This window comes from Mus musculus, chromosome 5 (genome assembly GCF_000001635.26).
Source record: "Mus musculus strain C57BL/6J chromosome 5, GRCm38.p6 C57BL/6J".
Classification (NCBI taxonomy): domain Eukaryota; kingdom Metazoa; phylum Chordata; class Mammalia; order Rodentia; family Muridae; genus Mus; species Mus musculus.
In genome coordinates this window covers 87365022-87380727 of record NC_000071.6, presented here as the reverse complement: position 1 = coordinate 87380727, position 15706 = coordinate 87365022, and the positions used below count along the sequence as shown (strand labels likewise).

The following is a 15706-nucleotide window of genomic DNA, read 5'->3' as shown; positions in this document are numbered from 1 at the left end:
TTACCTGTGTTTTCCTGTATTTTTTTTTTGGGTGGGGGGAGGTTTATATCCTCCTTGAAGGACTCAATTATGTTCATGAAATAGAATTTTAGGTCAGCATCCTGGTTTTCAGGTGTGTTGTGATATCCAGGGCTTACTGTGGTGGCAGAACTGGGTTCTCATGCTGCCAAAGTATATTGGCTTTATTGCTTATGGTCTTGTGCTTGCATGTCACCATCTGCTTATCTCTGGTGCTAACTGGTCTAGGTTTCTCAGTATGGAGTCTGACTCATCTGTCAATGGGTTGCTTTCCATCTCGTGGGAGACCAGTGGCTCTGACTGTAACAGATAACCTTGGAGGTCTTCAGACTGTGGGGCCTTCTGGGAGCACACAAGCTGATGATTTGTTGTCCTGGGTGCAGCAGATCTTTTTGGAGGCCTTCAGACTGTGGGGTCTTCACAGTAGCAGACAAGCTGATGACCTGTCATCGTGGAATGCTCAGGCTAGGGGGCAGGTGGAGTTCGAGTGGAGGGGATGTGTTCTGAGTCTGCTGGGATCATCAGGGTTCCCAGCTGCTACAATTATTTGGGAGGGTCCCTTACCTTTTGCCCTGAGTACAGGAGATCTCCTGGGAGACCTTCAGACTCTGGGGTATCTAGAGGGGCAGATAAACTCATGTTTTTCTATCAACACAGTAATGTTCATTTCCTTATCAGCTTTGAGCAGTGCCAGTTATATTTTAACTTCTTGGCTAATGCTTCTTGGATAAAAGGTCAAGCAGTGACAAAAGGGATTACACTCTGAACAGAAGGACTTTAATTTTCAGGATGCTTTGGAAGTGGATTTCTGTTCTGCTGCTGCTGCAGATAAGTTGCTGCTTCAGATCTGCAAAGTATGGGAGGGTGTTGTTGTGGCTGGTGGACTACAGTCACTGGATGAATATAAAGATAATACTGGATGAACTTGTACAGAAGGGCCATGAAGTCACTATTCTGAGACCTTCAATTTCCATTTTTCTTGATCCCACAGTATTGCCTGGCCTTAAGTTTGAAACTTTTTCTACATCCTTCAGGAATGATGACATGGAAATTATTTTTGCTAGTGTTGTGGATATATGGACTTATGAGTTTCCAAGAGATACATGTTTATCATATTCCCCTTTACTACAAAATATAATTGATGAATATTCTGATTAATCTCTAATTCTTTGTAAAAACACAGTTTCAAACAAACAGCTCATGGCAAAACTCCAAGAATCCAAGTTTGATGTTACTTTGTCAGATGCTGTTGGTCCCTGTGGGGAGCTCATAGCTGAACTGCACCAAATTCCTTTTCTATATAGTCTTGGCTTTTCCCTGGCTAACAACTTGAAAAATACAGTGGAGGACTTCCTCTCCCTGCCTCTTATGTACCTGTAATTTTGTCAGGATGAGGTGGCCAAATGACATTCAAAGAGAGGGATAAAAATATGATATGTATGCTTTATTTTGACTTTTGTTTCCAGACATTTAGGGAGAAGAAATGGGGTCAGTTTTACAGCGAAACTTTAGGTAAGTTATGCTTCTCTTCACAGGCTTAACATGTTTCACATGTATATTAAGATGCATTTCTGTTAAGTACAAAGTGGAGTCTTTTACAGGTGGTCAAATGTAATTATATTAGCTAACAAACTCTCTGTAAAAGCTCATATTATTGATCAAATAGAAGACGGTAGTAGTCCTGATATAAGACATTCTAGTTAGCTATATGGTGACAAAGAGAAGCATTTAGTCCCTAAATATTTTTTTATCTCATTTAATACAAAAGGTTTCTCTATTTTAACAAGACCCTAGCCAGGTACTCAAATTTTGATCCGTGTAGATTCAAGAATGATGTGTGTGTGTGTGTGTGTGTGTGTGTGTGTGTGTGTGTGTGTGTAATATTGAAGAAATTAATTTCTTTTACCTAGGCCAGTATCAGTTTTGAAAATTAAGTGGTGTGGGTTGTGAGAATATGACCAAAAGTTTAAGAATGTTCTTTCCACATTTTTAGTACCTGTTGTCTATTCCTAACACCCACTTGTGTCCAGTGTTTCAAAATTTCCTGTAACTTCACTTTCAGCAGACCTGTGACACTTTTATTGTATCCATAGTCACTGGGATAAATTTAGCATACACTCATGCAGATACACACACACATAAATGAAAAGATAAATCATATAATGTTTTCTTTTAATTTCTTATAGATTTCTGCTACTCTTGAAAGATTCTGTGTTATTTCCCAAGCTTAAGAGTAAAACTAAGGTTCTACCAGCCCCATATTTCTACATTGTGCCATTTCATAACATTTATTGCAAATGTCTAAACTCTACAGAAGCATGGATACTCATGCGCTCGGTCTGTATATTTTGAAATCATGTTTTTTGTCTTAAAAAATATACCATACTTAGGACTGGGCAAAAAATTCCTAGTCTCATAATTTTTGAAAATATTGTGATTATTTTACAGAATAAGTATATTAAATGTGTTAGTAAGAAATAAGGTTTGAAGCACTAAGCAGAAATCCAGCCATTCATAAACTTCTTATTTCCCTAGGCAAAAGAAGAAAAAAAGATTAGCTACAAACTACCATGACCCTCGGAATCCTGGGCAAGGTACAAAATATGTTGTGACATTTGTACCTGGAATGTATGTTTATGTTTGCAGAGTGTCATTCGAAGATTTAGAGAGAAGTAAAATGCATACTTATTCATACAGTGGCTTTTTCATTAACTATGAGGAAATCATTAAATTAATGAGGAAACATATGGTAAGTCCTTTAAAAACCAACCCAAACTTACATTTATATAAATTGTATGAGCCACAAGTCAATTACAGATGCAAATTGTATTACATATAAGAAGCAGATTTTCTATGTCAAACACAATTTTCCCAACACTTTTAAGAAACTATAATTCATACACAAAAGACAGGCTTTTCAACTTTTCTCTGTCTCATTTGCTCATTTTCTCTGTCTTTGAAGACAAACCACCTTAACTGAGACAATGGGCAAAGCAGGAATGTGGCTCATTAGATCCTACTGGGATTTGGAGTTTCCTCACCCAACCTTACCAAATGTTGATTATGGTGGAGGACTCCATTGCAAACCTGCTAAACCCTTGTCTAAGGTAAATATATTCTTTTTTATCTCCTTTTCATTTCATTTTATTTATTGTGAAAGTGATTCTATATCTGTCATCACCTTTTACTCCCCTTAATACAGATGTATGGGATGTGGAATTAAGAGTCCTGCTAAGTAGGAAGTCAATAAACTCAGGAAAGGACATGATAGAATTGGGAAATCAGTGAGTTAAATTAAGTCATACAGAGGACTATAGTGATTAACCATTGGTTAAAGTTCTTACTAAACAATGAGGACATGAGTTTGAGTCCCAGTATCCATAGAAAAAGTTGGGTGTCCTGGCACAGCATGATGACCTTAGTACTAAGGATGCAGAAACTGGTTAATACTGAAGCTTGCTGCATAGAGACCAGATAAAAATGGGAGGGTCATATTCAATGGCAGACAGTCTCAAAAATTATGTTAAAGATTGATAGATAAGACATCTGATTTTCACCTTTGGCACCCATGTGCTAAAACAAAGGCAGGAAACCTCATAGGCATTACTAATCTCCAACACACACACACACACACACACACACACACACACACACACTGATACACACAGGTGCAGAGTCATACACATGCACACATATATAAATACACACAAAGAGAAATAAGGTCAGTTCAATTCAGCACATCAGAAACTTTCAGTAATTCAAAAGCTGTGATTACCATATATGAGGTTATTACTTTTATATTCACAGAAAAAAACATTGACATAGTTTCTGTTTCAAAGAATGAATTGTGTACATCATCTTTGAAAATACTCTTAATTATACACTATATTAGAAAAGTATTCCTAGTATATGTATATCATGCAGTTATGATTACTTTATAAAGACTAAAACATTTAATTAATTAAAGGAAATTTGTGTTAACTACCACATATGTACATACTACAACTCAGATATGATTTCATCAAATACTAGATAGTAATGTTAAATCAGCCATCATAGAAAGGAAATAAAACAGCAAAGAAACTTTATACTTTCTGTAAGATAAAAATGTAACGATGTTACAATTTTGCAAGTATTTCACAAACTGCATTTGCACTCCTGAGCTTTTATTTTACCAGAGGAAAATAGGGAGAACATTTGTCTAACGTATGAGAGTAGACTTTGAACTGCTGCCTGTGATGTTCAAAGTGTTCAACTGTGCCAGTTCTGTCTTCATAATGTTTTAACAACATTAATCTAAAAACTCCCAAGAATACTTCAGTTTTTATTCTTCTAGGGACTTTATTTTTTGTATGAGTTTCAGGAGTGATTTTTCTATTATTGTTATTGTGTGATAGAACAAATTCTTTCTTCTCAGAAAATGGAAGACTTTGTTCAGAGCTCTGGAGAGCATAATGTGGTAGTGTTTTCTCTGGGGTCAATGGTCAGTAATATGACAGAAGAAAAGACCAATGCAATTGCATGAGCCCTTGCCCAGATTTCACAAAAGGTGAGGTAAAGTGACCACGGGAGGTAACTGCATACTAATTCTGAGAAATTCCGTAAAAGATCTGATTCTAAGAATGACTTGTGGAACCTAAAGTTTTGCGTAAGCTCTAATTGACCTAAGCCAATTTAGAAACAGATACACACAAGAGATGTTACAACACTACAGAAGGTGTTTTGGCTATGAGTACCTTGGTTATGAACATTGTGACTACTGTGGACACATTCTGAAATGCTGGCATATGATGCCAGCCATCACTGCCAAGGGAGTGTAGACACAGCAAAATTGTCAGAGTTACTAGTTCCATTTTTCAATTATTTAAGTCACTGTAAGATTTTTAGTGAGGAGTTACTCTTTATTATTTTTTTCTTTTGATTTGTTTTGGTTTGGTTTGGTTTTCAAGACAGGGTTTCTCTGTATAGTCCTGGCTGTCCTGGAACTCACTTTGTAGACCAGGCTGGCCTCGAACTCAGAAATCTGCCTGCCACTGCCTCCCAAGTGCTGGGGTTAAAGGCATGTGCTACCACTGACCGGTTAGCATAAGAACATTAAGCACGTATTTAAATGTTTGAAATGTGGCTGGAGTTTGCATTCTAACTTTGATGTAAGTACCCTTTTGTCTAAATGAGAGAAAAATAATTAGAAAAAGAAAGCCTACATTTCTGGGCTCCTTGCTAGCATTTGTAGAAGAAATATCTAAAGGAAATGGAGAGATGAGTGTTGCCATTACAATCATCTCTGTGCATCATAATACATGAAGCATCTGTCTCAGCTTCTAACCAGTCTGAGTGAAAATTGGACCATTCAAGGAAGAAATACAAAAATAGGAGAGTGCAAGAGTTGGATGTGAAAAATTATCAGATGAATCACTTCACACAGTATACTGTAAAGTAATATAATTTGAACTGTTGGAAATTTATGAGTGTCTTATGTTTTCTACTAGAAAATCTTCTCCCTAATCACAATATATTTTTTAAATGATCCAATAGTTAATTGGTTCAGTCACAAAGAAAATCTATTTTAGATGTGAGGATAATGGTCCATTTTATGAGACTGGTCTGAAAATTCTAGTACTAGCACCTATCATTGTCCTCGGCTTGTAACTATTATATCTGTCACAAAAACACTCCGTTCTCTGCAGTAAAATCTTTGAAAGATGTCATAAAGACTACATACCCATCAACAGGTAAAAAGTAGTGTTGTTATACTTGGTGAGGGCTTTCAATAGCCATATCATTTGTGGTCTCAAATTGTTTACAAAAGACTGCAAAAAGTTGTTGTACAGGGTAATATTCTCATCTTATCTGAATCAGTTTCAATTCAGGCCCCAAACAAGGTAATAATTTCAGAACTCCCAGACAAAGCTCATAGGATGGAGGTTAACATATATATGTCTAACATATATCTGCTATATTTAGTTAATGTTTAAGCTACACAGGTGACTCAGTACATAAAATGTTTTCAATGCATTGTGAGCAGCTCAGTTTGAATCCCCCTAATCCAAATAAAGTCAGACATGGAATCGTATGACTCTATGGCAATCGTACCTTCATAGAGAGAGAAGGCAGAAATAAAATTCCTGGACTTTTGTGGGACAGCAGTAGAAAAAAACAAAAAAAAAGAAATTTTGTCTTGTATGAATGTCAGAAAAGACATTCTATTGGACATCTGAGGTTGTCTTCTCTTTGTCACATGCTCACCTTAGGTCTCATGAACATGAAATTGCACACATCAAACAGCTCACCCATGCTCCAACACACACAGAACACACAGGGATGAAGGCCCCTTAAAAATTGGGTTGGAGAAAGTTCTAGTCTAAGTGATAATTGCAATGATGTGGATTAAATATTATATGCCAATTGTCTAGCCCTTAGTGACTAGAGATTTACAGGTCTCCATTAATATTCTTAGAATCACAAAGTCAAATTGATTTCTCATGAAGAGATAAAATTATAGAATTTTGAATTCACGTGAACAAAATCCATCATGTACGATACCTGTGCAACATGAAAACAGGCCAAATCTGAGCATGGAGAGGGAAGAGTGGCACTCAGTCCACACAGGGCCATGCGCTCTTGATAAAAGTTGGCTTGTGATAGGGGAAGAGTACAGCCCCTGCAAAATCAACCATTCTCTAGTTGAAGAATACACATACACAAGAATATTTGGAGTAAACAATCTGGTCTTGAAGTTTTTTGTTGTTTTTGTTTTATTTTGTTTTGTTTTGCTTTTTAAGAATACTAAGATAGATTGAAAGGAAAGGGGTGACTTAGGGAAGATTGTGGTAGGTAGGAATTAATTTTCAAAATTAATTAAATAAAATTCTCAGAGAGAAATTTTAAAAACAAATATTGCTCTCACTTGCTGTTTTCATAATGGTCTTTTGGAGAGCAGGTGGAAGTCCATTGTGCATATGATGCAGACATGTTCTGAACCATTGGTCCACAGGAATTTCTCTGCAAAGGACACGTGTCCATTTGGGTAGAGTTGATGCAGCAGGTTTACTATCTGGCTTTAAAACCTACACTGTCAATGCTCCAGATAAAGAGAAAGACTAAAGTCTCATGCAACAGCTAACTGTACTCAGAGAATCAGACAATTTAAACTCAGAAAGTTAAGAAAGGTCATATTAGTACATATCACATGAGTTCAAGCTCCTTATAATCATAAAGACGAGCTGCATGTGGTAAAAACTTGCTATACCATAGAGGAACACAAAGGACACTTTAAACACTCTCTAGATAACAATATCAAGTAGAAGCATTTAACCTGCAGCACACCCACTCCTATCACATACCCCCGAGATAAGGGCAAACAAACATCCTGAAAACAAGCTTTTGGTTTGAAAAAACTGAGGTCAAAGTCTCCTGTACTTTTTTTTTTTTTTGGCGTGTTCTCAGAAGCAGTCAAAAATCAACTCATGTGACTCTATTCCTGGAACACTTTTCTCATGGAAAATCTGCTTTGTTTTAATTTTTTGAATACAGAATACACAGAGTGTTTTGTTTTGTTGTGTGCATGCATGTATGTGTTTTGTTTTTGTTTTTGTTGTACATGTAGATAAATCTAATTGTCCTTTGATGCATGTGTATCCACAGACACAAAGGTCAAAGCAGCTAGAATCAACAGAATGAGATTCTCAGCCGACAAAGGGCTCTGTATAACTTTTTCCTAGGTGCACTGGGTCTTTACCTGGCCACAGGAAGGCAGTCTTGGTCCTAATGGTTTGGTTTTGTCAATAATTTTTTTTGCCCTTCTAGCTGGAGACTTACTGTCTTCATGATGACTGCACTATTCTCTTTCTCCACCTTTGTTCTTCATGGTCCAGAGCTGGAGGGGCCTGAGAGGAATCTATAATCTTCCAGGGACAACATCTGCAATGCCAAATTCATATCCTTTCCCAAATTTCTTCAGCCAAATGTGCTTCCAAGTCTCAAACTGTTTAAACCTCACAGGTTTGTCTAAAAACAGTGCAGAATGTTCTGGGAATAAATGGGTTTGAGTTCCTGAACATGTATCACCTTCAGGTAAATTTCAAAATAAGTATAAGTAAAGAAAGTGCAAGGATGTACCTTCATGTCTCCCTGCTTTTATTTTTAAATAGTTGTTATTTTAATGTTCTGTTTGCTCTTTCAATTATGTTCTGTTTTTGAGTATTATGAAGTTTTACCATATGATTAATATTCCATCATTTACAAAAGTTTTTAATTCTTTCTACTAAAGATTGGCTCCTGGTCACTTTTTATTGTAGCAGGCATTCCCATGAGAACAAAAGTTTGCAACATTCTCTGGGTATAGAGGTACAACTCAAATAAATTTAGAGTATGAATCAATGTTTACACATGTACAGAATCTACTGCATAAGAGCTACACCTACTTTCCATAATTCACTAATAGTTTTACCTCTTGGATGGTCTCAACTGTAGAACTGTGTCAGCGTAAGGAAGAACAAGTAGGACATTCTTCTATAATCACTCTCATTTGTCCAAGTGGGATGTGGTATTGTGCGTGAACTCCAATAGTATTAGTTTATAAGTGGTGATGCTCGCATTGTGGAGAGGTAAAAATAATCAGTTAATGCATCAGCTTCTGCAATTGAATCAGGGAGGTTAGAGTATACAAAAGTATACAAAAATAGGAGCAATAAGTACAGGATGAGTGCTGGTTTAATCAGTGATTGTAGATCCTGGAGTAATGGGAGCATGGTAGGATGTGAAGATGAAATTAAGAGGTTCCTATCCTACTATAAGAATCTGTACTTGAAATTTGAAAATCCATAGAGTTCTGCAAATTTCTTTAAAAGTGATTGTTAGTTATGTGTACAGTAATACAGCAAGGAATATATCCATATAATTGATGACATTATATCCTCACCTGATTTCCTAATTGAGCAAGAAAAGAAAGGCATGCAGTTTACATTTTATGGAGTAAATATATCTATTTCAAAGATTTGCTCTCTTGTGCTGCAATACATATAGAAGACAATTTAGTGGGGAATATATGTAAATTTAAAGGGTACAAAGGAGCCATGTAATACAGAAATGCCTCTTTTATTTGGATTCTAATAACCTTAATTCTTAATTTATTTCTGCAGATAAAATAAACATGTATCCAATCCCATCTCACCTTTCATAGTTTTAAACAGTTGGCTAGTGATTAATTGGGTATTCTTAAAGTAGTATGTAGCAGGGCTGTAGAGATGTCTCAGTGTTTAAGCGCACTGACTGCTCTTCCAGAGAATCCAGTTTCAGTTCCCAGCACCTATATGCCATTTCAGAACTGTCTGTATCTCCAGTTCTAAAGGTTCTGGGACACACATTATCCCTGCCCCTCAATAACCGCCCCCACCCCCGACATGGAGGTAGAAGACTAATGCACATAAAACTAAAGAAATACACTTTTTAAAAGTAGCATGTAGGGAATTGTTAGTCCCTAATAAATTTAGAAAATGTCTTAAATGTCCTGTCCTGTCTGACATTTTAATGGGTATTAACAGGTGTTCTTGTTAGCAGTTGTCCCATATATTATACCATATATTATACCATGTCTGATCTTTGTACCTTTTCTGGTATGATTATAAGAGCGTTTTTATGTAGCACATCCTAAATCATGTCACACACACATTGTAGCTCTTTCTCTTTGGAGGTGACTAACAGAATATCATCCATATAGTGAATACTATAAGCCTGAAGGAAGGCTTGCTTCACAGGCTCTAAAATCTTTCCTACATAAGTGGATTTTTACCATACCTCAAGGTAATATATTCCATTGATAGCAAAGATGGGGTTTTCTATGATTGAGTGAAGTAACAGAAAATGTTTTATATACATTATTATCAAAACAAATATGTATAGTGAAATACCAGCTCTTCAAATCCAAAATCAATTGAAGACCAATCTTTAGCAATAGCTATCAGTGTAGATAATGCAGGCTGTAAAACTCCTATTGGCTACATGGTGGCATTAAGATTTCATAAGTCAGTCAACCTCTATTTACCATATTATCTTTTAACTAAAAATATGAGAGAATTCCACAGAGGGAAACATAGATCTTTGTTCCTATTCTTCAACATTTGGCTGACTACTGCTAAGGAGATCATAACTTTCCTTTAAAAATATGTCTTTGGAGCACCTGCAGCCGGAATCTCTGTGTTCTAGGTCAGATCAGACATTCTGTCACAATGCCTGAAATAAATACCAGCCATCCTGATGAAAAACAGGTACAGCTTCTAGCAGAGATGTGTATTCTTATTGATGAAAATGACAATAAAATTGGGGCTGACACCAAGAAAAATTGTCACCTTAATGAAAACATCGACAAAGGATTAATACATTGAGCTTTTAGTGTCTTCTTGTTTAATACTGAAAATAAGCTCCTGTTACAGCAGAGATCAGATGCTAAAATTACCTTTCCAGGTCGTTTCACCAATAGTTGCTGTAGTCATCCATTAAGTATCCCAGGCGAGCGGGAAGAGAACAACGCCATTGGTGTGAAGTGAGCAGCAAAGCGGCGCTTGAAAGCCGAGTTGGAAATACCCTTGGAAGAGGTTGATCTAAATGAAATGGATTATCTAACAAGAATTTACTACAAGGCCCAATCTGATGGTATCTGGGGTGAACATGAAGTTGATTAGATTTTGTTTCTGAGGAAGAATGTAACTTTGAATCCAGATCCCAACGAGATTAAAAGCTATTGCTATGTATCAAAGGAAGAAGTCAGAGAAATTTTGAAGAAGGCAGCCAGTGGTGAAATTAAGTTAACTCTGTGGTTTAAGATAATTGCAGATACTTTCCTCTTCAAATGGTGGGATAACTTAAACCATTTGAGTCCATTTGTTGACCATGACAAAATACATAGATTGTGAATGTGTAAATGATTTGAAAAATTTTCTACCTGGTAAGAATGGTTTGGTTTGGTTTTAAATTTAAATGATACATAGGTATTTTACAACCAGAATTTGTTTTGAGAAAAGAAAAACTCAACTAGCTTACAGTTTTAAATTATATATCCCATATATATGCACTGATGTCTGTAAAAGATATTTAGGTGAGGTTATTGTAAAATTATGCCATAAGTAAAACTTAATTTAGCCTGTCCAAATACCTGGCTATGACAAGATTGAGGAAGTAACTAGAACTCATATTTTACATTTGACAGACACTTTCAGAACACTTTGCTAATTGCCAAGTGTTGTTTATATCTTTAGATTTTTATCATACATCAGAAAATTGAGCAGCTGCTTTGAAACAGCACTAAGAGGTTAAATGGTCAGGGCTCAGGAGACAGCTCAGTGTACCATGATTGCCTTGTGGGCATGATGTCATGGGTTGTTGAGTCTCTAACCCTAAAGATAATTGTAACAACAGCAGCAACAGAGCAGGTTCAGAGGAAAGTACGTGGCTCTCTCTCTCTCGGCCTTCAGACAGGATGATTAATCTCAGGAACCCTGTATAACCAATACTGTGGATGCTCAAGTCGAGAGAAGGTATCATATTTGCATATTACTGACTACACTTCACCTCATCTCTGGTGTGGCCATGACACTCAACGCAGCGTAAATGCTCCTGTAAATGATAGTTGTACTATGCTTTATGATAAGGAGATGTCTGCATGTGCAGCACAGATCAAATATTAATAGACAGTTGCTTGAGCCCTTGGATGTTTGGCCCACAGATTTAAAAGGCCACTTCTGTATACTAATTTTTGTCATTCTCAGTTGATTTTGTGCTTTAACCATCCTGAAGTTATTATTTTACTGCTTAAAGGTAACTGTTACTTTTGGTAGTAATGGTAACTGATTAGCTATTCAGCAAAATCTGTTTATAGTTCTAGTGAAAAAGATGGTTAGTCATAAGGTGTGAGTGAGTTCTACTTTAAAGAGTTGGGCAAACCTTTGCCTCTACCATGGCTGGCCCTGGATCCTCTTGTTGTAGGGGGTCTGTCTTGAGTTAGATAATTTAGTAGCATTAGCATCCCTTTTTAAGACAACAACAACAAAAAAAGAAAAATCTAGGGAAGAGTTGTGGGTGTTTCTTTCTCTGTGAGCTCTGGCTGTTCTAGAACTCAATTTGTAGACTAGGCTAGCCTCAAAACCCAGAGATCCACCTTCCTCTGACTCCCAGGTACTGGGATTAAAGGAGTGTACCACATGGCCAGCAACAACCAGAATTTTAATGGGTGATAATCAAGAGTCCCATAACGGGCTCTCTGTTCTATGATCAGGTCTTATTTTAGAGGTGGAAGTGGGAAGGAGTAGGGATGAGGAAACATACAATGACTAGACTGATGTCCCAGAATAGGCATATATTAAGATTTTGAGGTTATAGAATAGGCATATATTGATACTGTGTTTTGATTCATGTTCTTTTAAAACTTGCCACAGGTGTGTCACATTTGAGCTCTTTAGACAGCTTTATTCTTAAATGCTGCATAATGGATACATTTTTTCTTATAAAAATTTTATAAACCTAGTTTCTTGCTAACTCTGAACAGTTGATTTATCATTGGGGATATGACTATGTCGCAAGGATTTATTAAAAATTAAAAATAAATTATTTAAAAAATGTCTTTGGCCGGGTGTGATGTCGCACACCTTTAATTCCAGCACTTGGGAGGCAGAGAGAAGTGAATTTCTGAGTTTGAGGCCAGCCTGGTCTACAGAGTGAGTTCCAGGACAGCCAGGAGAACACAGAGAAATCCTGTCTCAAAAAATTAAAAAAAACAAAAACAAAAATATGACTTTGGTTGGGCAGTGGTGGCACATGCACATGCCTTTAATCCCAGCACTTGGGAGCCAAATGCAGGTAGGTTTCTGAGTTCGAGGCCAGCCTGGTCTATAGAGTAAATTCCAGGACATCCAGGATTACACAGAGAAATCCTGTCTCAAAAAACCAAAAACCAAAAAACAAAAACAAAACAAAACAAAACAACAACAACAACAACAACAAAAAACCCAACCAACCAACCAAACAAGTAAAGAAATTTGTCTTTGAGATATTCAGACAGACTAACAAAAATTTTTTGTAATTATTGGCCACAATGAAATACCCAATACATGCTTATGATATTGTTTGTGTGAGAACATAGATTTCATAATCATTTGTAATCCTTACGTTATTTCCTTTTTATATCACAATTTTTCATTAGTAATTACAATTTTGAAGAATAGGTAGCATTAAAGGTAGTAATATGGAACTCTGCATTTAGATGGTTATAGAAAGTCTCTTCACCAAAAATTAATCAGAATATGAGTGACAGAAGGCTATGGGATTTGCATTATGTCTTCTTCATTATACACTGTAACTTTGTTTAACTTTTTTAGAGCTCATACTTGCCAACTCTCTCAGGTATGAGCTTATACGCCATTCAGGTGGCCACTTTTCTGTGGCAACAATAGAAACATCAGTTCCAGACTCAATCAATTCTATACATGTTTTTTTGTTTGTTTGTTTGTTTTCTTTTTAAAGCTAATAATGGTGTATCATTTTCTTCTAATAAAATGCTTAAAGCTACAGTTTCATTTGTACTACTGAATCCTCCTACATGGAGCACTGTCTTTTTTTTTTTTTCATGAAGAGACTATATAGACAATGATGATGATGATGATAAGTGTGCAAATTTTCCTGTCATTAAATTTCCAATTAGTAGGTACTGTGACCATGACTGCTTTTCCCTGTATAACTTTTATTAATGGCTCTATATGAACTATGATTCCCCTCATGTATTAACTACTGTGACCCAAATAGTCCAATTGCAATGGGCAGATGAGGTCCCCCAAAACCTGTGTGCTACTTAAATGGACATAGAATAGGGGAAATGCCAATACTATAGGACAAGGAATATCAAGAGCAGCACATCCTAGAGTAGTAGCTTGTAACAAAAGAATAGATTGGTTATAATGTGAAGCTGACATAAATGCTATTGATTTTAGATTTAAACCCTTACATTGTAGAGCTCCTAGTGTACCTGCATCAGGTTTCTCTATCATGGACTTGTATTGTTATTGTTCCCACATAACCATATTTAAATAACATCCCTTAGCCCAATGTTTTACTTTCATGCATATAAGGCTTAAACCAGGAGCTCATTGATTCTGAGAATTCAATTGTTGTAAGGGGAACTTACCATATGCATCATTCTATCTCAAAGCAATTGGAGCTCTCACCTCTCCTGAGAAGTGGGGACTATCCCCAAAGCTGTTGCTTCTATACTGGATATTTTCTACTAGCTGGGCTGTGTTGTCTGGCCTCAGTGGGAGAGGAAGCACCTAGCCTAGCAGAGACTTGAAGTCCTAGGGTGTGGGGATACCCATGGGGCTCCCTACCCCCTCAAAAGAGAACAGGAGAGGAAACGTGGAAGGATTGCAGGAGAGGGTGACCAGGAGGGGGACAGTGAGAGAGATATAAAGTGAATAAATAAAAACAATTATATTAAATTAAAAGAAAAAATGGAAAAGGATTCTAAGAAGAATAGTTTATGTTGTCTAACACAATATTGGTTAATTAATAAATATATCTTTTTATGTATTCATTCACTCTGTACATATGATTGTATAAGTATCAATTCTATATTATATAATTGTACATTATATGTAGTAACACATTTTATGTAATTTATTCTTAAATTTTATTTAGTATAAAATAAATGTGAAAAACATACTTTACATTAATTTTCTAATAAAGCATTTTACCCAATAAGTTAAAAATTACTAGAGGATACTATATTTAACTGGGATTGACTTCTTGCTAAAAATTATATAAATAAAGAGAATCACAATCAATTGTCCAGTCCAGTGAAGTATTATAGCTAATTTAAAGGTTACATAACTGTGGATGAGGCTGTCATCAGTAGACAAAACATAAAAGTGAAATAACATTTTCCATTTAGGTCAAATCTCTTGAAAATGACAAAAGAAGAGAATGAGATCGATATATGCCAAGCACTCTCTAGGGTCTTTCATATTAGCAACTGTTAGCAAGTATTAAAGGCTGACTTTATACCTAAGACATCTCAACTAGCCTGGGTAAGCTTGTTTATCGAGATAAGTTAGTCAGATTGCTCTTGAATAAGCAAACCTCTTCAAGTAGAGCCTTTTCTCCAGAGCATCATTTATCACAAATTACATATCTTTCAGTGCATATTTTCTTTGCTTACTTATATTTCCTCGGTCAGTAACTGACAAAATAATTTCTCAAATGTGTTGGTGAAGCATTAATGAATATAATTGAATAATGCACCACATGTATTTGACTTTCATATTATACTTTTGTCATAAACTTATATGATTATGTCATTAAAACAAAAGCTTTATTGCCAGTAATGCAATTATATGAGCTCACTTAAATAAATAAATAAATAAATAAATAAATAAATAAATAAATATCACTATTAAAGTCCTTACATATCTGAGTAGATTCTGGCACTTTCCCACTGACATTATTGTCTAGCCTTGAAGGTTAGCACTGATGAGTACAAGGACTTGAATCAGTTTAAGGAGAAAAAAAAATCAACAAATAGGATATACAAACAGGGGTCAAAAGATCAAATTCAGAAGGGATAAAAAGTAGGAATCACATTAAAGCACATGATAGCTTACTTTGAGCCTGATTCCATTAAACATGAATCTATTGCTGCTAATAACTT

The 15706-nt window shown here is 36.0% G+C and overlaps 2 pseudogenes; both read left to right on the top strand.

Annotated features, from left to right (window-relative positions):
* Positions 808 to 4570, top strand: Gm21049 (predicted gene, 21049; annotated as a pseudogene).
* On the top strand, positions 8106 to 11942 carry Gm35570 (annotated as a pseudogene).
* The last annotated feature ends 3764 nt before the right edge of the window (positions 11943 to 15706 follow it).